This window comes from Myotis lucifugus, unplaced genomic scaffold (genome assembly GCF_000147115.1).
Source record: "Myotis lucifugus unplaced genomic scaffold, Myoluc2.0 scaffold_248, whole genome shotgun sequence".
In the NCBI taxonomy this organism is placed as follows: domain Eukaryota; kingdom Metazoa; phylum Chordata; class Mammalia; order Chiroptera; family Vespertilionidae; genus Myotis; species Myotis lucifugus.
The window spans coordinates 1,355,245-1,379,496 of NW_005871296.1; the positions used below are offsets into that span (position 1 = coordinate 1,355,245).

The following is a 24,252-nucleotide window of genomic DNA, read 5'->3' on the forward strand; positions in this document are numbered from 1 at the left end:
ACCCTCCTTTTTTCCCTTTTTTTTTCTAACAGGGAAAGGCCCCCCAACCCCCCTTATCCCCTTTTTTTGTCCCTTAAGGGGGGGCATCCCCCAATTCCCCTTTTTTCCCTGGGGTTTTTTTTTTTAACGGGGTGGGGGCCCCCCCCCCCCCCCCCCCCCCACGGGCCCTGTTTTGTGCCTTATAGGGGGGGAGCTCCCCAACCCCCTGATCGGCCCTGCTCTTGTGTGACAGGGTGCGGCGCCCCAACTCCCCCCCTCCCGCCCCCCATGGGCCCTGCCCCTGAGTGTGACAGGGTGAGGTCCCCCAACCCCCCTGATCCGCCCTGCTCTGTGTGTGACAGGGGGCGGTGCCCCAACTCCCCTATCAGTCCTACTCTGTGAGTGACAGGGTGGTGTGGCTCCTCAACCCCCTGATCGGCCCTGCTCTGTGCATGACAGGGGGGAGCTCCCCAACCCCCTGATGGGCCCTGCTCTGTGTGTGACAGGGGGCAGCGCCCCAACCCCCTGATTGGCCCTGCTCTGTGAGTGACAGGGGGAAGCGCCCCAACCCCCTGATTGGCCCTGCTCTGTGCATCACAGGGGGTGGCACCGCAACCTCCCCATTGACCCTGCCTTGAGTGTGACAGGGGGTGGTGCCCCAACCCCCCAATCAGCCCTACCCTGAGCGTGACTGAGGGTGGCATCGCAACCTCCCAATCTGCCCTGCTCTGTGCATGACAGGGGGCGGCGCCCCAACTCCCCAATCAGCCCTGCTCTGAGCCCGACCAGGGGCTGCACCTAGGAATTGGGCATGCCCTCTGCCACCCGGGAGCAGGCCTAAGCCAGCAGGTCGTTATCTCCCGAGGTGTCCCAGACTGTGAGAGGGCACAGGCCGGGCTGAGGGACCCCCCCTTCCCCCCCGAGTGCACAAATTTTTGTGCACCGGGCCTCTAGTCCTATATAATAAAAGGGTAATATGCAAATTGACCCTAACAGCAGAATGACTGGGAATGACTGGTCACTATGACACACACTGACCACCAGGGGGCAGACGCTCAATGCAGGAGCTGCCCCCTGGTGGTCAGTGTGCTCCCACAGGGGGCGCTCTGCCCAGCCACAAGCCAGGCTGCCAGCTGCCAGCACAGCAATGGTGGTGGGAGCCTCTCCCACCTCCTCAGCAGTGCTAAGGATGTCTGACTGCAGCTCAGGCCTGCTCCCCTCTGGCAAGTGGACATCCCCCGAGGGCTCCCGGGCTGCCAGAGGGATGTCTGATTGCCATCTTAGGCCCAATACCCCGGGGAGCAGGCCTAAGCCAGCAGGTGGTCATCCCCTGAGGGGTCCCAGACTGCGAGAGGGCACAGGCTGGACTGAGGGATCCCCCCGAGTGCACAAATTTTTGTGCACCGGGCCTCTAGTACTTGCATAATTCTCCTAGTCTTCATCAACTTTCCTGTTTCTTATGTACAGAATTCTTCACCTTTTCTAGACTGTCTTATGTTGTTTACATAATGATTCCCTGGCCTTAGATTTCTCTCTCTGACTATAGGGACAATGTTTCATGCTTTATGTATACATCAGTCTAACACAGTACTACACAAACAATGGAGCTCTATGTACTTTTAACTGGGAGAAAATAATCACCATTGCTCATTTACTATGGTAGCTCAGAGTTATACTATAAAGCTTTATATAATCATCTATTAATTATTTTGAGTATGAGCTTATCATAGAGGCCCATGCCTTTACACCCAGAAAAATAGATTTTGAAAAGTTAGGAAATGAACTGAGGTCAGTATTCAATTAATCAATTGTCTTTGGCTTGTGTTAGAGTCTCTACTCTTCACCAGAGCGGCAGGCATGGAAATCACTGTAATGTTTAAAATGTGCACTGAGGAAAAGAGTGCTTTTCAGCTGTTTTCTGAGAAGAAGCTGGAAGAGTCAGAAACAATGCCGCTGTCTCCGCGGGGGTGAGGGTTGGCTCCAGTAGGTAGCTTTCTGGTTACCTCCAAAATGGAGGCGATTTCTCTCTGCGTGAGCAGGTCCATTTCTCTTTTCTGAAACTCCAAGATGCCCCATAGCAGCATGTTTAAGTCCAATTCACAGTGGAATTGCTCGTGGTTCAATTAAAACCACTGTTTTGTAGATTGAAGATTCTAACAGAGCTACTCCTGCAGAGTAATAGCAACATTACTTTTAAGCTTACCTTACAAAAAAAAGCAAAAGAACCTCATTTAATAAAAGACCTTGCCTGTGGGCAAGATTTTTTACTCCTACTGAATTAGAAGAGGAAGGCTAGAGTATGCACTTTATCTTATTTATAGTTTAATCCTCAGAATCTAGCCCATGGGACATCAGCACATGACCATATTTGGTTAAATGAATTAATGAATATTATATTCCAGTCTTGGATTCTGTTTAATGTACTTTTTTTTACTTAAAAATGTCACATGAAGATAAATTCATCATAATAAATATAAATGTTTCACAAATCAATAATATAATGAAAAGTAAAATCTACATTGCTCAAACGATTAGACTTTAAAATTTGTTATAATGAATGAACCTAAAAAGAAACAATTTATTGTCTTACTTCCATCATGACTCAAGATGAAAGATTATAATAAAAGATTCAACCCAATAATGTGTTCTTAAGTGTCACAATGAGGGCATTTATGTTTCAAAGCATTGTCAGAAATTGCTGGTGAATAGCAGCCATTTCATTCCAGGCGTGAGCAGCACCCTTATCCCTGTCAACTGAGATCAGTGACAAGAGTTCTCCCTATTTCCTTTACTTTCATTCATCTGATTTAGTACTAGAGTAAAAACAGATAGCCGTTAAGAGAAGTCAGCTATGAGATGTTAAATATGAAACAAATGACTTTTTGTTGTCATATAACCTTAAAGATATGAGCATGACTTGGGTTATAATGTAAGTTTCTCATGGGAAGTTATATATAATGTGAACAATACCTACAGTGTAAGATATTGCAAGACTAGTTCATGCTTTGGGAATGTCTGATGTTGATTAGTCACAACTTTCCAAAAAGCAAGTTATGTCCCATTGGTATTTAATAAATTAAATCAATCTCAGTTAACGTTCTATTTGCTTATCTGTTGAAAATTTTTTCCTTTTGCAATATCTTGCTTTTTCTCCATTTGATATTAGTAACAAGTTTTATTGCCTTTCAGACTGATATGATTGATCTATCTAGTGACAATAATTTATATATATGTGCATACTTTATATGTACACACAAAACACTTAAAAACATGTATTGGTGAATTTCACCTCATTTATTTCTCACCCAAATGAATACATTTTGAATTTGAAAATGAAGAAATCAAATCTTAGAAAGACTAGTTGATTTCCCTGATTACTTGAGCCCCAGTATCTTTTAGAATGTAATAGCAAGAACATGGATTTTGGAGGCAGACTTGCTGGGTTTGATTCTGGCACATGGCTGTGTTGGGTATTAAATGTGTTGATTTATAATAAGCATTTAGACAGTAGCTAGAATATTAAGTATGGGATCAATACATGTTAGTTTTTATTATTTCTTTAGTGTTTCCCAAAATATGGTATCCAGATTCATCTGGGGTGCCTGAGACTGCAGATGCCTGGACCCCACCCTATACCCACTGAATCAGAATCAAAGTCCTTCCAAGAAGTGATGCTGACCTTTTAAAAATTAGTTTTTCCTTGCAAAAGAGGTCATATTTTGTTTTAACAAGTCTTTTTTTAATAACATAAATCTTATTTATACCAGAAAAATGAGTATGGTTAGACCTTCAATTGCAAGAAAAACTTATACTAGTAAAATTTAAAATTTGCATAACTTACCAACAGACAATTTATATTTTCTGTGTTATGGTGAAGAAGATAATTTGAACAACAACAAAAAATCATTTCAAGAAGCCTGAGCCAATCCCCATTATTTACTGAAGAGCTCACACTCATTCAGTACATGCTGACTGATGTTCATACATGCCTCATGCTGTGCTACTTACCAGGCTTACAAATATGAGTACGATGAGCAGACTCCTGTACTCATGCCATGTAAACATGAAATGCTCATATTTAAGAATTAATGTTGAAATAAGTGTTTTATTAATAAAATTTAATTTTAATAGCTATTGATCTAGCCTGTGTGTAAATTATAGAAATGTTGAGATTCTACAAGAAATGCTTTAAAACCTCATTTAAATTAATCCTGATTACAAAACCATCAAATTGTTTTGCAATGGATTTTCTTAAACAACATAGGGGTACATTAATATTACTAATAATGACAACTATAGCTTACACTGTGTTTACGATGACTCAGGCACTGTTCTAAGCATTTTTCATAGATGGACTCAATTAATCTTCCAAAACCTGAGGAAGGTAGTATTATTGTTTCTATTTGTCATGTGAGGCTGAGGTACAGGCAGAGGAGAAGTCCAAGGTCAAGCAGATATAGAAGCTAAAGTCAGGATGTAATCCAGGGAGACTTGCATTTAAGTCCACTGTGCTCTAATAATTTTGTTACATCTAATCAGCATTTAAATGATTTATCTATTTCAATGTAGCTAGTGATGTGAAGCTAGATCCTGGTGCATTTTCTTAAATTAATTTTGTCTTTTGACTTTATACCTTAGAGTTTCAATTATGTAATAGACTGGTAAGATTTTTAATTTTTCACACAAATACACACACACACACACACACACAATCAGAAGCTGTTTTATCTCTTCTTACTTCAAGGTCTGGCATATTTTGAATAGCACAATTCAGAAAATATTTTAACACTATGTCAGAACAAAAGGTATACAATATATTTTGAAATTTTGACTATCAGGAAGAAACATATGGATGAAAAAGGAAGCTTTGCAACATTTCTGATGAGCAGCTGTTCTAGTTGGTTGAATCCTTCCTTAGGGTGGCTGTTACTGAGTCTGTGTACTTCTGCACGGGCATTATGCTTCCTCTGAAAGGAATTCAGAATTATCCAAATGAATGGAAAGAGATCTATCTGTGTGCAATTGGATAATTCCCAGTGCAACAGCTGTGTGGGGCTGGCTGAAAGTGACTCTGGAAACAAGATTGTGTGACTTTGTGTTCTCTTAATTTTGTATTTAAACTTTTCCAAGTGTTTGGGAACAGCATACATTAAATTGTTCATATTAGATGAGCTCAAAATGCTTTGTAATCCACAACAATATTAAAACTAATATATATATATACACATACACACACACACACACACACACACACACACACACACACACATATATATTATATATATACTAGAGGCCCGATGCACAAAATTCGTGCAACCGGCTGGGCCTTGCAGCCATGGTAGCTTCTCCCAGCCCTGGAAGCCCCAGCTTAGTCTAGAAGGACATCTGGTCTAATATTAATACTAATATATATATTAGTATTTTTTTTTGGAAAAAAAACTATAAAGTACATTTCTCCCTGTAATTTACTCTTCATTTTTCCCCCCAGAGAAGTACAGAATTATAAAGGTAACAGCATAAGATTTAGTGTGAAAAGATCTCAATTTTAAACCAATTGCTAACTAAAGTGAACATAGACTTTATTCAGCAGCCTATGAGCCAGGTATTGAGTTGCATATTGATATTGACATTTATTATTTCACTTAGTCCTCAGCTCTACCTGACTAACGAGCCAGTAAGTACTAACGTCAGAACCCAAACCTGAGCCAGTTTTGTTTGAACCCTAAGCCCTTTGACCTTTCCATAGCACAGTAGCTGTTACACTGGGAATTATCCAATTGCGCATAGCTAGATCCCTTTCCATTCTTCCCTTTCCATAATTCTGAATTCATCTCAGAGGACGCATAATGCCAGTGCAGAAGCACACAGACTCAGCAATGGTCATCCTTAGGAAGGATTCAACCAACCTGAACAGCTGCTCATCAGAAATGTTGCAAAGCTCCCTTTTTCACCCATATGTTTCTTTCTGGCAAAATTTCAAAATGTATTGGGTGTCTTTTGTTAACAGCCATGCCAGGCGTGCATTAGAGGAGAAGTGGGAGTTCCTTGGTGTGATCTGAGAAAGACACAAAGACCTACCTACACTAGTGCTAAATCCATACCCCTTATTCATTGGATTCAGTCTTCAAGTTGAATTAGTGTTTCTCAAACTTGAGAAATCACAGATTCAAAAGATTACCTTCTGACCTCCACGACCTTGCATTCTAATGTGAGAAACACCAGTTTTAAACTAAACCTCTATTTTTCTTTATAAAGTTTGGCACTAATATAATGGAGAATAAGAATTCACAAGTTGACTGAAACACTGAAATCACACACTACTTGATTATAAGTTGATATCTAGGAAGGCTTTATTAATTTCTGTCATTATTACTGAAATAAAAGCACACATTTTAAAAGTCACAAAAACTTGAGGACTTTTTAGTATAAAGACTTGAGAATATTTTAGTACATAAACATTGGGATTTGGGATTTTGTTTCTAATAATTATGTTAATATCAATACATATCTTGACAGATTATATATTGAATCAGAATCATCTATTAACAAGTTAGCACTGATTAACTTGTGAGATTAATCAGTAAGGATCTAGAATGCTGCTGAGGTAATGAAGCATAGGCCAGATGAATTTCCCTGTGGGGCAGAAGTCTAGACTCTGCAGGTCAAGGGTTATGGATATAGGAACTGATAAGATAACTCAGACACACATACACTTCTTGTTACCTGATTATAACAGGTCTTCAGTTCACCAATGGGGACAGTTTGCAAGCTTTCACCTATCATTTGGAAAATACAATGAATTTCCTACATATCTTCTGCTTCATATTTGTTTATTTTACAACTAGAGGTTCAGTGCACAAAATTTGTGCACTGGTATGGTCCCTAGTGGTTGCCAGATGCCGGCTGGGCCCTTCCTTCATTCCAAGCTGCCCCTGGTGGTCAGCGCATGTCATAGCAAGTAATTGAACTCTGGGTTGGTCGAACTCCAGAGGGGACACTTTGCATATTAGGCTTTTATATATATAGACTAGAGGCTCGGTGCACAAAAATTTGTGCACTCGGGGGGGTCCCTCAGTCCAGCCTGTGTCCTCTCACAGTCTGGGACCCCTCGGGGGATGTCCACCTGATGGCTTAGGCCTGCTCCCCGGGGGACTGGGCCTAAGCTGGCAGCCAGACAACCCTCTGGAAGCCCAGGACCCCTTGGGGGATGTCCACTTGCCAGTGGGGAGCAGGCCTAAGCTGCAGTCGGACATCCTTAGCACTGCTGAGGAGGCGGGAGAGGCTCCCGCCACCACTGCTGTGCTGGCAGCTGGCAGCCTGGCTTGTGGCTGAGCAGAGCTTCCCCTGTGGGAGTGCACTGACCACCAGGGGGGAAGCTCCTGCATTGAGTGTCTGCCCCCTGGTGGTCAGTGTGTGTCATAGTGACAATCATTCCCAGTCATTCTGCCATTAGGGTCAATTTGCATATTATATAGGATAGAGGCCTGGTGAACGGGTGACGGCTGGCTGGTTTGCCCTGAAGGGTGTCCCATATCAGGGTGGGGGTCCCGCTGGGGTGCCTTGCCAACCTGCGTGAAGGGATGAGGGCTGTTTTCAGGCTGGCCACATCCCCTTCAGGGTGGGGGTCCCCACTGGGTTGCCTGGCCAGCCTGGGTGAGGGGCTGATGGCTGTTTGTAGGCTGGTCAAGCCCCACAGTGGGGACCCTCACCCCATGGGGGTTTGGCCAGCCTGGGTGAGGAGATGAGGGCTGTTTTCAGGCTGGCCACAGCCCCTTCAGGGTTGTGGGGGGGGGGGGTCCTGCTGAGGTGCCTGGCTAGCCTGGGTGAGGGGCTGATGGCCATTTTCAGGCTGGCCATGCCTCCAGGCGACCCAAGCTCCCAGCCTCTCCTTTTTTTCTTTTCTTTTTTTTGAAAGCAGGTATCTGGGATTTATTTATCTTCTATAATAGAAACTTTGTAGCCTTGAGTGGAGCCCAGGTCTGGCTGGAAGCCTGAGATGCCTCTGGCAACCCAGGCTCCCAGCCCTTCCTTGAGCGGAGGCCACAGCCGACTGGAAGCAGGTATCTGGAATTAATTTATCTTCTATAATTGAAACTTTGTAGCCTTGAGCGGAGCCTAGGGCAGGCCAGGGCAGGAGGGAAGCATGGCTTCCTCCATCACTGGGGGCAACCCAAACCTCCTGCTCGCTCCAGCTCCATGGCCACTGCTATCTTAGTTGGGTTAATTTGAATACTTGCTCCTGACTGGCTGGTGGGCGTGGCTTGTGGGCATGGCTTGAGCGTAGCGGAGAGATGGTTAATTTGCATGTTTCTGTTTTATTATATAGGATTAACAAGAGTGTACTATCTCCTCTTTAAGCAAAATTCCTTTAAAAGCCCACTATCCTTGTGTTAAGTATAGAATAAACAAATCCGCAGGGAAGAAATGAATGCCTCATTTTTGTAGGGTAGGGGGATATTCTTTTTATCACCATTCTTTCTAGGTTACCTGGGTAGGCTTTTCCTTTGAGTTCACTAGAACTTTAAAGCAAGCAGGAAGTACACTGTGTATTATTGCCCAACTGATTCTTGTGGGGATTATAAGTCATTTTTAAAAGAACAGTGAGTAAAGGTGTATGGATTAAGCCAAAAAAAAAAAAAAGACAATCTCATAGATAGACAAAAATATAAATAAAAGAAATGTGAATTGAATTAAACCTACCTATAAAGGGAAATAATATCAATAAAAAATAGTTGTTTTTGTCTCTAGGAACTAAAACGAATTCCTTTTATTGTTTTGTTTTTTGTTAATTCTCACCAGAGGATTTTTTTCCCCATTGATGTTTAGAGAAAGTGCAAGGGGGTGGAGAGAGAAAGAGAGAGAGAAAGAGAGAGAGAGAGAGAGAGAGAGAGAGAGAGAGAGAGAGAGAGAGGTGGAAGACATACATCAATTGGTTTCCTCCTGCACGTGCCCCAACTAGGGCCATGGATTGAACCTGCGACCTAGGTATGTGCCCTTGACCAAGAATCAAACTTGTGACCCTTTGGTGTGTGGAGCCACACTCTAACTATTGAGTAACACTGGCCAGGGCTAGGAACTAAAACTAATTCTACATAGAGGCACTAAATTTTACTTTTCATGAACAACTAAATAATCACCAATATAAAATGAAATAAACCCAGAAATTTGGGGGAAAAAAGGTATGCAATTTGCTTTTCTAAAAAATTCATTCCTGATAAAAACAAAATGTAGACTCTAACTACTGGAAAAGAAAGAAACAGTAATAAGTATGTATGAATAAAGGCCATAGCAGAACCAGGAGATCTACAACTAAGATGTCCTTTTACAGTAAGGGCAGCATTGTGTGATGGCTCTGCAGGTTGTAATACGGTCCCGTAGAAGAGTCCAGGGTAACAACATAATGATGAAAGGGCCCACAGGGTGGGGCTCGGGGGGGAACAGATATGATGTCTGACTAATGTTAACGTTTCCAAAGGGTTTGTGGCAAGTGTTAACTTTAGAAAAGATAAATGCCAACTAAAAAATTCCTAAAATGTGGCTCCTCTGACTGGTGGGGGTGGGCTGCTCCTCGGATGGGGGTGGGCTACACAATGGAATACTACACTGCTGTGAAAAGGAAGAAACTTCTACCATTTGCAACAGCATGGATGGACTTGGAGAGCATTATGCTAAGCGAAATAAGTCACTCAGAGAAAGATAAATATCACATGATCTCACTCATTTGTGGAATATAATGAACAACATAAACTGATGATCAAAAACAGATCCAGTGACAGAGAAGCATCGATCAGACTGTCAAACCTCAGAGGGAAGGTAGGGGAAGGGGAGTAAGGGGGCGAAGTCAACCGAAGGACTTGTAGGCAGCATATAAGCCTAACCAATGGACACAGACACCAGGGTGGTGAGAGCATGAGCAGGAGTGTGGAGGGGGGTGGGGGTGGGGTAAGGACACATATGTAATACCTTAATCAATAGAGAAAATAAAAAAAAATTCTAAAATGAAATCAGTACAAAGATCAGCAGTTGTTAGCAATTTGAATATTCACTGAACATTGAAACTGATTGAAAAATAAAATCATTTTCTTGTCCTTTATTGTTTTATCTTGAGTCAAACTGAATGGCTATAGATGCCATGAATTAGATAATGTTGACATGAATTAGAGGTTAAACTTTCAGTTGCTATATATGGTTGTGGAAAATAAAGGTGTGACAAAGCAGTATCCTGTCTTTCTTTTGTCATTTTACACTGTTCAAATCTGTAGAAATAGGATGCTCAAATTTTTGGAAGGCCTGCAATAAATGCTAGTGTTTTGAGTATACTAAGTTCCTGCAGACTAAAGTGTATACTTTTCCATTATTGAATATGATTATACTTATTTTTCTCTTTATTTCATCTTATAAAACTTTAGTAGAAATTAACACATTTATTTGGAAATAATAACCAAAAAAGACATTACTCCTAGTGAGGCTTTCAACTTTCAACAATAACAATTTTTGCCTTCAGTTTATATTACATTCATCTTGAAATATTTATAGTTTTGTCCTTTTTGTGGTATACAATGCCTAAAAATGAAATAAGATTCAAATATCTGTGTGTGACACATTGTGAGCTAAACTTATTTTATAGTAGAGTGGAGAACCCGTGAGTTGGTCTTCATGACTGTAGATCTTATTGACAGAAACAGATACTATAGAGTTTGTGATGTGAATAATATCCCCACCCTACAAAATAGAAGTTATAAATAACCCATTTATTAGATCATCAGATATCCTAGGTTCCTGGAATATTTCATGCTTCTGTTATTCAAATCTATTGCTTTTCTTCAAACAACAGAGCCTCTGTCACACATCAATCATAAAGATATTCTATGAGCTTGGGCTTTTTTCCCTGTTCCTGGTAGGTAGTAAAGTACATATTCCCAATAATAAAATTGTGGATAATAAAAGCTGAAAGGCTTTAAAGCAAAGGGGACAACTACACATGAGGAGACCCTGTAATAGGGCAGATGAGAGGCACTCATCTCTTTGAGAACCAGCCAGTGCTCTCCAATGCCATTATTGGAATACTTTTACTCTTCTAAGCATTTCCTTGAGTCAGTTGATGACCCATCAAAAGCAGACATTCTATAGCTTTCAAAAATGTGCTATTGAATTGAAGGGCATAATCCATAAATGGGAGCTAGTCTATATAAATGTGAATATTATTCTTCTATGGAAAGCTTACTATGATCATATAAATGCAGTATGAGTTGTAATTTATATACACTGCGACAGTGATGGGGTTTTTATGTTTGATTGATATTCTTATATATCTTCTTTTTTCTTAGTGTTTTAAAGGTTTTACTGATATTCACTTAATAAAACTGTAGACATTTGTCAAACATTTGCATACCTTTGTCTTTAGGAATTTTGGCGTAGCACACAGTGATTTTCTTTCCCAGGAACTTATATTGAAACTAGAGGCCCTGTGCACAAAATTTGTGAACTTGGTGGTGGGGGGGGGATCACTCAACCCAGTCTGCACCCTCTCCAGTCCAGGAGCCCTTGGGGGATGTCCGACTGACGGCTTAGGCCTGTTCCCTGAGGAGCAGGCCTAAGCCGTCAGTCAGATGTCCTTAGAACTGCCGCAGAGAGGCTCCTGCCATCACCACTGCACTCACCAGCCATGAGCCCAGGTCAGGACTTCTGGCTGAGCGGCGCTCCCCCGGTAGGAGCGCACTGACCACCAGGGGGCAGCTCCTGCATTGAGCATCTGCCCCCTGGTGATCAGTGTGCGTCATAGTGACCAGTCATTCAGCCGTTCAGTTGATTTGTATATTAGCCTTTTATTACATAAGATAATGTTAGGTAGCAAAAAACAGAAGGCTTTTAAAGCCATGAGTGACAACTACACAAGGAGATCTCTGCCTCTAGCTGTTTGGAAAAGGGGAATTCCTTACCAAATCTGGGCCCCAACTGAATTCTATTTTCTAGACATTTTAAATGAAAACTAAGAGGGCCCAACTTATTTCACTCTGGCTTAGTCTGTGGAGCAACTATCTTTTACTTCCCTTTGAAATGGGAGAAACTATGTTTAAAAACATGAATGAAGCAGATGAGCATCCAACCCAGCCTGGCTGATTTCAGTTTTTGATCCCTTTCCCTTCCTAAATCCTCTCTGTATTCTGCTCCTTGGCGTCTACAAACATCCTTTCATGCTAACTGCAGTAGTTTTCTGTTACTTTCAGGTGAAGAGTTAGAAAAACGAAGACATTTGGAATCATGTACATCCATTTTCCCTTTGATTAAAATGATTGAAATGAATTGCTACCACTTTAATATATAGAATGGCCTCTCAAGCTGAAAATTTTCCAGGCCCTCCCCTCTCTCATGTCTCCACAAACTTAGGCTTCATCCCAACGGTATTTGAATCAATTTTTTTAAAAATTATTCTTTGAATAATGTGTTATTTTGGGCTCCATTAAAACAACTTTGAAGATTTTTTTGAATAGTCACTGATTAAAATTTATATCACATAAATATAGATTTTATTTACATAAAATATAAGAATATAAGGCAAGATACACACATATTAAATAGAATGTTTCACCTTCATGGGGAGAGAAACACTCCAGTCCTGTCATTGCTTGCAATTATTGGGTTACTTCATAGATTATTTCATGTAAGTAAAAACTTCCAACTAATTGAAGCATATAACTAATGGGCCTTTTAAAAAAGCTTGTCCTTTGAAAGCATATTGTCTTAAATTTATTATGTACCACCTCTCTTTCTTTAAAAAATTATTTTTTCTCTTAATAAAGGCAATATATATACTTTTTGAAGAATAATATATATTTGCAACTAAGAACAATTGTAAAAAAAGATAACGATAAAGAAAAAAATTAAAATCACCATTAATGATGTTAAGGACATGGTTTTCATGTATAACATGCTATGTGGTGTGCTTATGTGTGTGTTTATATGCTCAGTGTTGGCTGGCACTAAGACCTCCACCTGCTCAGCCTGGATGAGACAGGGTGCCATGGGGAGCAGGGCCAAGACAACCCCTTGCTAAACTGAAGGTAGTAGAGAATATTGGTATAGATATGTCCAAAATAAGATTTGAGATTAGAGACACGTTGTAGGAGAAGGGGCAGTAATTATTGTTTTAAACCAGTGGTGTTCCATATTACCTCTCTGCAAGACCTCAAACCTTTAAGTTATGTCTATTCACAAGTATTTTGTTAGAATGGAGTTTCACATCTGGTTGTCTACCATGGTGGGGAAAGGATGGCATGTTGAATGCAGAAAGCCAGGAAATTCTCAAGGTTCTGGGTTTTTCTTTTCTTAATATATTTTTATTGATTTCAGAGAGGAAAGGAGAGGAAGAGAGAGACAGAAACACCAATGATGAGAGAGAATCATTGATTGGCTGCCTCCTGCACGCCCCTTACTGTGGGTTGAGCTTGCAAACCGGGCATGTGCCCTTTGACCAGAATAAAATTCAGGGCCCTTCAATCTGCAGGCTGATGCTCTATCCACTGAGCCAAGCCTGCTAGGGCAATGTTCTAGGTTTCTTAAAAAATCATTTAGACTTTCCAAACCAAGGACATTTTATGTAGTTGTCTGGTACCAGAGAGAGTCTAGTTGACATGTGAGGTGTATATATTGGTGAGTATCACTATGTGCCAGGCATTCTGCTAAACAGTTTACATGAATTATCTCACTGAATTTCCATAAAATCCTTCTGAGATTAGTGGTAGACCTCAAATTCAGATATATGCTATCTGGTTTAAAAGTCTCACTCTTTACCATCGATCAGTTATCTACTCATATACACATAAACACATATACATATCCTGTATAATAAAAGCCTAATATGAAAATTGTCCCCTTGGGTGGTTTTTTGACCTGGAGTTTGTCCACTTGCTATGATGTGCACTGACCACCAGGATGTGGCATGGAACATGGCTGGTGTCGGCAACAGGGTGCTGGCAGCGGGCAGCAGTGGAGGCACTGCTGGCCCCAATGGGCCCTGATGAGGGCGGGACTGCGGCGGGATGGTGGAGCAGGTGAGTGGGTGGCGTCAGGCCAAGGTGGGTGAGAGCGGGGGCCTGATTGCCCTGCCTATTGCCCCGCAGATGGCGACCAGCGGCACTGGTGGCGGAGCTGCTGCCTGGATTGCAGACACTGAGAGAGCCGGGTGGGGGACCTTGCCCTGATTGATCGCCCCACAGGTGGGATGATGGCACAGGTGAGGGGGAGGCACCAGGCCATGGCAGGGTACCAGGCGGGGCTGCAGGGCTGTGAACTGGGGCCCGATCCCTGCAGGCCACACCAGGGAACCCCACCCATGCACGAATTCATGCACCGGGCCTCTAGTGTACATATATACATATATACATATACATATATATATATATATATATACACACACATATATACATATATACATATATATACATAATAGTGGCCCAGTGCACAAAATTTATGCACAGGGGTGGGGGGGTGGTCCCTCAGCCTGGCCTGCACCCTCTCCAATCTGGGATCCCTCTCGCAATCCAGAACCACTGGCTCCTAAGAGCTCACCTGCCTGCCTGCCTGCCTGATGCCCTCAACTGCTCTCCTGCCTGCCTGATGCCCCTAACTGATCTCCCTGCTTGTCTGATCCCCCTAACTGCCTATGTGCTCTCCCTCCTTTCCTTGCCTTCAGACTCCAGAGCAGGAGTGCTCAGAGCTTTCTTCCGAGGCATCCTAACGACCCCCCTCCAGGCTGGGCAGCGTCTCGGGCCTACATGTGCTTCCTTAGTGTCCGGCAGTGCTGCAGGCCTGTGTGCGCTTCCACAGGGGTGGGGGTGGGGGGCGGCTGTGGGGGAGGCACCGCGGCACATCCTGAAACCCCCTTACAGCCTCATGTCCTGGTGGTGCAAGTCCCCACCCTGTCTCAGCCTGCCAGCTCCTGTGCCTGTGCACCTTTGGTCGTGACTGAGACACCATTAGGACCAATTAGCATATTACCTCTTTATATATATATAGATATACATATAAAAGTATCACAAGAATATACTGGATTTCCAACTTAGTTTTCTTTATTAATGTTGAGAAAAATTTAATAAATTCTATTTTTTCTTGTACTCATTTTTTATTTGCAAAATTTTTACAAAAAGTAGAAAAATAAATATTTTGTCGGGTCTGAGTTTGACAATTCACACACATAAATATATAAATAGTGGTTGGGAGTCAATAAATTAAAAAAGGGGGACATGCATAAATAAAATCCAAGATGCTGGGACAGGTTGCCGGTGGGTCTCAGGGTCAGGCACACAGGTCTCCAGCAGCCACACATCTCAGGTCACGGGTGAGGAGGCGGAAGAGGTTCAATGTGACAGAGGCTTCAAGGCAGCCCTGGGATTCCTTCTTCCCGGCCTCCCGGAGGCGATGCAGCCATTGGCGGAGGGGGCCTCGGGGCCTGGGGCCTGCTGGGGCCTGAGCTGGGACACAGGCCCGAAGCTTGGAGTGGATGTGGTGCAGCGTGTGAAGGGGCTGGTCCAGGATGGCCCCCAGGGTCGAGTTCTTCAAGGTCCCCAGGACCTTCAGTGTCAGGGCCAGCTCAGCCTCCAAGGCCACAGGGCGCTCCCACACCTGCAGCTGCCTCAGGTCCCGGGTCCTGGGGAGTGGGTGGGAGCTGCAGCTCCAGTTCTTAAGCAGGAGCGACTCTTCCAGGGCGTCCTTGACCCTCTTGAAGGCCTTCATCTCTTGTGGCGACAGAGACTTGAACTGGCCCATGTGGCAGCCCCTTGCACCCAGGTGGGTCCAGGGGGGTGTAGGGGCAGGAGCTGCTCCTGTCCTGGTCAGCACCGAGGCCATCATCATCAGCACCAGCACCAGCGTGCAACCCACAGCCAAGTCCGGCTTCATCCTGGCCTCTGGTCTCTGGTCTCTGTCAGCAGATGGGGATCCAAATGTCCACTCAGAGGCTGTCACCTGGGTCTCTCCCAGCCTTGTTTGGTGTCTCTGGTCTCAGTCTTCTCTTCTGGGTCTCAGCCTGCTGCTCTGTCTGTATCTCTGAACTTGCAGCTCTGCTGAGATGTAATTCTGCAGAGCTCCATGGTGCAGCTTTTAGCCTGGACAGAGGGGCAATCCCAACTGATGTAGGAAAAGTGAAAACACACCTGCCACTAGGGGAGCCCCAGGCTGGGGAAGCCCAGCCCATGCAGGTCTGGACCTTGAACCAGTTGAGCAGCTGAAGCAAAAGGGAAAGTGATACAGACTCTGATTCACTTACAGAAGGTGAGGTCATAAGAGGAATCTCAGGATAAGGGCTGCCTTAGTCCCTCAAAGAGGGGTCACGGTGCTCTGCTGGGTAGGGGACATAGAGACTTGCCTTCCTGCAGATACCCCAGTGCAGGGAGAGGAGGAGAAAGGCACCTCTAGGGTCACAAAGAACCTGGAACTTCCAAGAGGGACGCTGTCAGGGGAGGGGAGAAGAGGAAGGGAGAAGGCTCCTGGGAGGGTGTTGGAGAGAGTCAGAAAGGCAAAGCAGCCTGGAATTAAGAGGAGACCATGTCCTCCCTCCCTTCCCCACTCAGCACTGAGAGAAAAAGAAGGGGAGGAGGGCAACTTGACAAACATCTTTAATTGTCCAGATGCAGCAGGACCCAGGGATAGGAGGCTCTGCTGGGAAGTGAGGTGTGGCCAAGGACTTCATGGGATCCTGCTCAGTGTGTGACAAATGCTTTCATTCATTCCTCAAGTATAACTCAGCCCCCACTTTGCATTAGGCACTGATCAAGGTGCCAGGAATGGCATTGAAAACAAATCCCATTAAACAAAACTTGTTAGAGGTTTGTGTGTGTGTGTGTGTGTGTGTGTGTGTGTGTTAATTGCTTTCAGAGTGGAAGTGAGAGGGAGAGAGAGAAACATCAATGATGAGAGAGAATTATTGATTGGCTGCCTCTTTAATGCCCCCTACTGGGTATCCAGCCTGCAACCTGGACATGTGTCCTTGACCAGAATCAAACCCAAGACTCTTCAATCTGCAGGCCGACGCTCTATCCATGAGCCAAACCAGCTAGGATAGAACTTTTTTTATTTTTAAACATTTTTTTTGAGTTAGTTAAAAAATAATCTTTATTGTTGAGAGTATTACTGATGTCCTCCCTTTTTCCCCCTTCTGTAACCCTCCCTCTTCCCAGTTCCTGATTAATTTGTGAGATTTATTAGTAAATATCTAGAATGCTGCTGAGGTAATGAAGCATAATTCAGATGAATTTCCCTGTGGAGCAGATGTCTAGACTATGCAGGTCAAGGGTTATGGATACAGGAACTGATAAGAGAACTTAGACCCAGATACGCTTCTTGTTACCTGATTATAGCAGGTCTTCAGTTCACCAAAGGGACAGTTTGCAAGCTTTCACCTATCATTTGAAAACCACAATGCATTTCCTATGTATCTTCTGTTTCATATTTGTTTATTTCACAACTAGTGGCCCAGTGCATGAAATTAGTGCACGGGAGGGTCCCTAGAGCAGTGATGGTGAACCTTTTGAGTTCGGAGTGTCAGCATTTTAAAAAACCCTAACTTAACTCTGGTGCCATGTCACATATAGAAATTTTTTGGTATTTGCAGCCATAGTAAAACAAAGACTTATATTTTTGATATTTATTTTATATATTTAAATGCCATTTAACAAAGAAAAATCAACCAAAAAAATGAGTTCACGTGTCACCTCTGACACGCGTGTCATAGGTTCACCATCACTGCCCTAGAGGCTGCTGGCTGCCTGCTGGGGCCTCCCTTCCCTGGCTGTTGGCCAGGGTCAGGGCCTTCCTTTGTTCCATGTCACACCCTGGTGGTCAGAGGATGTCATAGTGAGCGTTCGAACTTCTGGTCTGTTGAACTCCCGAGGGGACACATTTCTTATTAGGTTTTTATATATATAGATTAACAAGAGTGTACTGTCTCCTCTTTAAGCAAAATTCCTTTTAAAGCTTACTATCCTTGGGTTAAGTATAAAATAAACAAATCTGCAGGAAAGAAATGAATGCATCCCTTTTTGTAGTGTAGGGGATATTCTTTTTATCATCATTCTTTCTGGTTACCTGGGGATGCTTTACCTTTGAGTTCACGAGAACTTTAAAGTGAGCAGGAGTTATACAGTGTATTATTGCTGTTCAAATTCTTGTGAGGATTGTAACTGATTTTTAAAAGAACCTTGAGTAAAGGCGAAAGGATTACGCAAAAAAAGAGAAAAAAGAAAAAAAGAAAGAAAATAAAATAAAAGACAATCTCATATACATTCAAAAAGATAAATAAAAGAAATATGAGTTGAATTAAACCTAGCTATAAAGGGAAATAATGTCAATGAAAAAAATATTTTTTTTGTCTCTGGGACTAAAATGAATTCTTGTTTTTTGTTTTGTTTTGTTTTTTGTTTATGCTCATGGGAAGACATTTTTCCCCACTGATGTTTAGAGAAAGTGGAATGGAGAGGAGGGAGGGAGGGAGAGAGATTGAGAGAGAGAGAGAGAGAGAGAGAGAGAGAGAGAGAGGGAGAGAGAGAGAAACATCAATGTGAAAAAGATACATCAATTGGTTTCCTCCTGCATGTAACCCAACTTGGGCCATGGATTGAACCTGCAAACCAGGTATGTGCCCTTGACCAAAAATCGAATTTGTGACCCTTTGGTGTGTGGGGCCACACTCTAACCACTGACCACTGAGTAACACTGGCCAGGGCTAGGAATTAAAACTAATTCTACATAAAGGCATTAACTTTTACTTTTCATGAACAACTAAATAATCACCAATATAAAATGAAATTAACCCTGAAATTTGGAAAAAAAGACAAAGGTATGCAATTTGCTTTTCTGGAAAATTCATTTCTGATGGAAACAAAATGTAGACTCTAATAACTGGAAAAGAAAGAAATTGTAGTGAGTTTGTATGAAGAAATACTGTAGCAGAACCAGTTCGCCAGCTAAGATGTCCTTTTTACAGAAAGTGCAACATTGTGTGATGGCTTCGCAGGTTGTAACACAGCCCTGCAGAAGCTCCAGGTAAACAATATAATGATGAAAAGGGCCATGGGGGAAACAGATACCATGTCTGACTAATGTTAACTTTCCAAAGGGTTTGTGGCAGGTGTTAAATTTTGAAAAGATAAATGCCAATTAAAAAATTGCTAAAATGAAATCCATACAAAGATCAGCAGTTGTTAGCAATTTGAATATTCATTGAACATTGAAACTGATTGTAAAATAAAATCATTTTCTTGTCCTGGCGTCCCAGACAATTTGTATATTCCCCTATTATTAGTATAGATTCTATGAGTTTGGGCTTTTTCCCCCTGTTCCTGGTAGGTAGTTAAGTGCATATTCCCAATAATAAAATTGTGGATAGTAAAAGCTGAAAGGCTTTTAAAGCAAAGGGGACAACTACACACGAGGAGACCCTGTAAGATGGCAGATGAGAGGGACTCATCTCTTTGAGGACTAGCCAGTGCTCTCAAATGCCATTATTCAACTACTTTTATTCTTCTAAGCAATTCCTTGAGTCAGTTGATGACCCATCAAAAGCAGACATTCTATAGCTTTCAAAAATGTGCTGTTGAATTGAAAGGTATAATCCATAAATGGAAGCTAGTCTATATAAATGTAAATATTATTCTTCTATGGAAAGCTTACTATGATCATATACTGCTTAATAATGTGGATTTTGAATCAAAGAAAACACAATAATTTCAAGAGAAACATTAAAAATGCTTTATTCAAAGTAATGTCCATCGCTAGCTACACATTTCTCCCAACTTTCAGGTAATTTGTGGATACAGTACCAATAGAACTTTGCTTGTTTTGAGGCAAACCATTCAGAGACCGAATTTTCTACTTCTTCCTAAGTTTTGAAGTGCTGCTCAGAAAGAGTGTGTGCCATCTATAGGAACAAGTGGTAACCTGAAGGAGCAAGGTCTGGTGAATACAGTGGGTGGGTTAATACTTCCCAGGCAAGATCTTTTAACGTGTCTTTGACTGGTTTTGAAGTGTGTGATGGTGCGACATCATGAAGCAAAATTACTTTTCTGTGTTTTCTGTCCTTTTCTGGTCGTTTCATAATCAAAGCATGGTTCAAATTGATTATCTGTTGTTGGCAGCAATCAGTATTAACATTTTTACCTGGTTTTAGAAGCTCATAATACACCACACCTTCCTGATCCCACCAAACGCAGAGCATTGTCTTCTTTCTGAAGCAATTTGGCCTTGCAGTTGAGGTTGATGGTTGACCTGGATCAACCCATGATTTTGTACATTTGGGATTCTAAAAATAAATCCACTTTTCAAAAAACGTTTGGTTGACCTGGACTTTGTCTTTCACATTGAAATCATCATTTTTAAAGCATTTAAACCAGCGTTCACAAGTATCTTGAGATGGAGCATGTTCACCATAAGCTTCCAGAATGTACGATAACTTTCAGCAGCACTTTTCTTCGAAATAAAATAATGAATTAAAACTGTCTGCAAATGCTCTTTTTTTTGGCATGAAATTTGACATTTGTAAGTGTAATAATATCTATGATGTTAACACCTTCAGAAAATTTGATATAAGAAGTTTTCAAGCTTGCTGTCAATACAACAAAATAGCAAACATATCAAATCGCATATATATCAACATACAGTGGGGCCTTGACTTACGAGTGTCTTGACTAATGAGTTTTTCGACATATGAGCCATCTCTCGGCCGATTTTTTGCTTTGAGTTGCGAGCTAAAATTCGGGTTGTGAGCCACCTTCAGATACCCCACCGCTAGTTGGCGCAGCGAACGTCACAGTGAACGCCACAACATCAGCCCAGCATCACATGTCTCACTCGTTCACTTTTTGATTTGACATACGAGTAATTTGAGTTACAAGCTCCGTCACGGAACAAATTAAACTCATAAGTCAAGGCCCCACTGTATGTGTAACTCCATCTATTGAAAAAATCTGCATTATTAACCGGTACACCTGGTAAATGCAGTATGAGCTGTAATCTATACACACTGAAACATTGATGGGATTTTTATGTTTGATTGATATTCTTACATATCTTCCTTTTTCTTAGTGTTTTAATGGTTTTACTGATATTCACTTAATAAAACTGTAAAGTCATTTGTCAAACATTTGCATACCTTTGTCTTTAAGAATTTTGGCGGAGCACACAGTGATTTTCTTTCCCAGGAATTTATGTTGAAATCATTTAACAAAAAACAGAAGGCTTTTAAAGTCATGAGTGACAAATACACAAGGAGATCTCTGCTTCCAGCTGTTAGCACAAGGGGAATTCCTTACCAAATCTGGGCGCCACTTGAATTCTATTTTCTAGACATTTTAAATGAAAACTAAGAGGACCAAACTTATTTCACTCTGGCTTAGTCTGTGGAGCAACTCTCTTTCACTTCCCTTTGAAATGGGAGAAAATATGTTTAAAAACATGAATGAAGCAGACGAGCATCCAACCCGCCTGGCGGATCTCAGTTCCTCTTCCCTTTCCCTTCCTAAATCCTCTCTGTATTCTGGTCCTTGGGACCTATAAACACCCTTTTATGCTAACTGCAGTAGTTTTCTGTTACTTTCAGGTGAAGAGTTAGAGAAATGAAGACTTTTGGAATCATGTACATCCATTTTCCCTTTGATTAAAATGATCGAAATGAATTGCTACCACTTTAATATATAGAATGGGCTCTCAAGCCTTAATTTTTCCAGGCCCTTCCCTCTCTCATGTCCCAACAAACTTAGGGTTTATCTCAATGGTATTTGCATCATAAATTTTTTAAAGAATTTATTCTTTGAATAATGTGTTATTTGGGGCTCCATTAAAATAACTTTGAAGAATTTTTTGAATAGTCACTGATTAAAATTTCTATCACATAAATATAGCTTTTATTTACATAAAATATGAGAATATAAGGCAAGATATACACATATTAAATAGAATGTTTCAACTTCATGGGGAGAGAAACACTCTAGTCCTGTGATTTGCTTGTAATTATTGGGTTATTTCATAATTTATTCCATGTAAGTAAAAACTTCCAACTAATTGAAGCATATAACTAATGGGCCATTTAAAAAAGCTTATACTTAGAAAGAATAATGTCTTAAATTTATTATGTACCACCTCTCTTTCTTTTAAAAATTATTTTTTCTCTTAATAAAGGTAATATATATATATATATATATATATGTATATATATACTTTTTGAAGAATTATATATTTACAATTAAAGAACAATTGTAAAATAAAGGTAAATATAAAGAAAAAAATTAAAATCACCTATAATTTTAATTCCATAAACAAACACCTTTAATGATGTTAAGAACATGGTTTTTATGTATAACACTAGAGGCCTGGTGCACGAAATTTGTGAATGGGGAGGGGGGTGTCCCTCCACCCAGCCTGCACCCTCTCCAATTCGGGACCCCTCAGGGGATGTCCGACTGCTGGTTTAGGCCTGGGATCGGACCTATACCAGCAGTGGAACATGTCTCTGAAAATCTCAAACCTCTGGCTCCTAACCATTTGCATGCCTGCCTGCCTTATTGCCCCTAACCATTCTGCCTGCCAGCCTGCTGCCCCTAACTGTCTCTGTCTGCCGGCCTGATCTCCCCTAACTGCCTCTGCCTGCTGGGCCTGATTGCCCACTAACTGCCCTCCCCTGCCTGCCTGATCTCCCCTTACTGCTTTCCCCAGCTGGCCTGATCGCCATCTGCTGCTCTCCTTTGCCGGCGTGATTGCTCCTAACTGCCTTTGCCTCAGCCCCTGCCACTGTGCCTTTTTCCAGAAAGATGTCCGGAAGATGTCTGGTCTAATTAGCATATTGCCCTTTTATTAGTATAGATGCTGTGTGTGTGTGTGTGTGTGTGTGTGTGTGTGTGTGTGTGTTTACATGCTCAGTGTTGGCTGGCACTAAGGCCTCCAACTGTTCTGCCTGGATGAGACAGGGTACCATGGGGAGCAGGGCCAAGACAACCCCTGGCTAAACTGTTGGTGGTTGATATGTCCAAAATAAGATTTGAGATTAGAGACACTTTGTAGGAGAAGGGGCAGTAATTATTGTCTTAAACCAGTGGTGCTCCATATTACCTCTCTGCACAACCCCAAGCATTTAAGTGACATCTGTTCACAAGTATTTCATTAGAATGGAGTTTCACATCTGGCTGTCTACCATGGTGGGGAAAGGATGGCATGTTGAATGCAAGAGCTAGGAAATTCTCAAGGTTCTGGATTTTTTTTTAATAATATATTTTTATTGATTTCAGAGAGGAAAGGAGAGGAAGAGAGACAGAAACACCAATGATGAGAGATAATCATTGATTGGTTGCCTCTTGCACATCCCCCACTGGGGATAGAGCTCGCAACCCGGGCATGTGCCCTTTGACCAGAATCGAACCCAGGGCCCTTCATTCTGCAGGCTGATGCTCTATCCACTGAGCCAAACCAGCTAGGACAAGTTTCTAGGTTTCTTAAAATATCATTTAGACTTTCCAAACCAAGGACATTTTATGTAGCTGTCTGGTACCAGAGAGAGTCTTATTGACATCTGAGGTGTATATGTTGGTGAGCATCACTACATGCCTGGCATTCTGCTAAACAGTTTACATGAATTATCTCACTGAATTACCATAAAAACCTTCCGAGGTTAGTGGTAGACCTCAAATTCAGATACATGCTATCAGGTTTAATAATCTCTTTTTATCATCTATCAGTTATCTACTCATATACATGTATATACATATATACATATATACAAATATACATGTCCTATATAATAAAAGCCTAATATGCAAATTGTCCCCTTGGGTGGGCATTTGACCTGGAGTTTGACTACTTGCTATGACGTGCACCGACCACCAGGGAGGCAGCGTGGAACATGGCTGGCATCGTCAAAAGTGTGCTGGCAGCAGGCAGCTGTGGAGGCACTGCCGGCACCGATGGGGACCGCGGCGCGATGGTGGAACAGGTGAGTGGGCGCCACCAGGCCAAGTTGGTGAGCGGAGGGGGGCCTGATTACCCTGCCTATCGCCCCACAGACTGCGACCAGTGGCGGTGGGTTGGGGCTTCTGCCCGACTCCCAGGCACTGAGGGAGCTCGGTGGGGGACCTGGCCCCAATTGATCACCCCACAGGCGGGATGGTGTAGCAGGTGAGGAGGAGGCACCAGCCCATGGCAGGCTACCAGCCGGGGTTGTGGGGCTGTGGGGCTGTGAGGATGGAGGGTGGGGGATTGGGGACAGGACCCAGCAGGCAACCCCGAGGGCCCCCA

The 24,252-nt window shown here is 42.3% G+C and overlaps 1 protein-coding gene and 1 pseudogene across 5 annotated transcripts in view; both read right to left on the reverse strand.

The window, feature by feature from the left end:
- Positions 1–24,252, reverse strand: part of GRIA4 (glutamate ionotropic receptor AMPA type subunit 4) — a 413,519-nt gene that overhangs the window by 212,785 nt on the left and 176,482 nt on the right. The window lies entirely within an intron of this gene.
- On the reverse strand, positions 15,274–15,876 carry LOC102426317 (annotated as a pseudogene).